This window comes from Pristiophorus japonicus, unplaced genomic scaffold, assembly GCF_044704955.1.
Source record: "Pristiophorus japonicus isolate sPriJap1 unplaced genomic scaffold, sPriJap1.hap1 HAP1_SCAFFOLD_893, whole genome shotgun sequence".
Lineage (NCBI taxonomy): Eukaryota > Metazoa > Chordata > Chondrichthyes > Pristiophoridae > Pristiophorus > Pristiophorus japonicus.
Window position 1 is genome coordinate 48,700 of NW_027254817.1, and position 1,620 is coordinate 50,319.

General features: G+C 51.2%; 1 non-coding gene across 1 annotated transcript; it reads left to right on the forward strand.

Annotated features, from left to right (window-relative positions):
* The first annotated feature begins 956 nt into the window (after nt 1-956).
* On the forward strand, nt 957-1,144 carry LOC139257680 (U2 spliceosomal RNA). The gene has a single exon (XR_011592314.1). It is a non-coding gene; the product is annotated as a U2 spliceosomal RNA (small nuclear RNA).
* Nucleotides 1,145-1,620: the final 476 nt, after the last annotated feature.

Here is a 1,620-nt window from a genome sequence, read left to right on the forward strand (position 1 = left end):
TGTCGTGCCTCAGTGGCTAGCACTCGCAACTCGGAGTCAGAAGGTCATGGGATCGAGGCTTACTCCAGAGACATGAGCACAAAATCTAGGCTGACACTCCCACTGCAGGACTGAGGAAGTGCCGCACTGTCGGAGGTGCCGTCTTTTGGACGAGACCTTAAACCGAGGCCCCATCTGCCATCTCAAGTGGACATAAAAGATCCCATGGCACTATTTCGAAGAAGAGCTTGGGACTTATCCCCAGTGTCCTGGCCAACATTTACCCCTCAATTAACATCACTAAAAGCAGATTATCTGGTTATTACTACATTGCTGTTTGTGGGAGCTTGCTGTGCACAAATTGGCTGCCAAGTTTCCCACATTACAACACTGACTGCAATTCAAAAGTACTTCATTGGCTGTAAAGCGCTTTGGGATGCGCTGAGGTTGTGAAAGGCACTATATAAACGCAAGTCTGCAAATTGAATTCAGACTTACACTCAGGAGATGCTTCCCGCTTAGTACTGATACACACAGAGCAGGCTGAGTCCCAAATCAGTGCTGATCTGATCTGAACCAGGGATATCAGTAGTGTCCTACACAATCCACCAGTGTATTAGGGAGGAGGAGTACCAGCCAGGGTGGTTGCTCTTGATCACGAGACAGTGACCCGAAACTGGAGCGTGAATGTGCGTGGGGCCAGGGGTTTGGCTTCACAGTGATGCCCCCACAGTCAAACAGCTCACTATTCTCAGCTCATACATGACCAGTGGGCAATGGCTGACCAGCACTTGTAGCAAAAGGAGCCCAACCAAGGTCAGCTCCTTCAGGTGAGGAGAGTAATTATAATTTAAATTTGCAATTCTATGATCAATGGATCATATGCGGAGAAAAAAAAAGACTTACATTTCTATCGTGCCTTTCACACCTCCAACAGTGCAGCACTCCCTCAGTACTGCCCCTCCAACAGTGCAGTGCTCCCTCAGTACTGCACCTCCGACAGTGCGGGGCTCCCTCAGTAGTATCTGTACTTATCAGTTTAATATCCCCTATGGGGACATGATATTGAATTGATTTTTGGACAGGGAGCTGGATCAGGGGCATGCCCCGTCCACTCCATGCACCGACCTGGTATTGCAATATTTCCAGGAACGGTGCAACTTCGCCTCTCGGCCTAAGATCAAATATATTGGCGCAAAGTGATCTTTGGCGTTAGAGTTGATCTGGAAAGAAATTGGACATTAAAAAAAAAAATTCCTCCAACAGTGCAGCATTCCCTCAGTACTGCACCTCCGACAATGCAGTGCTCCCTCAGTACTGACCCTCCGACAGTGCAGCACTCCTTCAGTACTGCCCCTCCGACAGTGCGGCGCTCCCTCAGCGCTGCCCCTCCGACAGTGCGGCGCTCCCTCAGCGCTGCCCCTCCGACAGTGCGGCGCTCCCTCAGCGCTGCCCCTCCGACAGTGCGGCGCTCCTTCAGCACTGCACGGGGCTATCAGCCGAGATTTGTGTACTCGAGTCTCTCGAGTGGGACTTGAACCCACGACTCAAGAGGCAAAAGTGCTGCCCGTTCAGCTACGGCTGACACACAAGAAGGAGACGGATGAATAACCGGCTCCGGTTCACCGAGCTGACGAATAT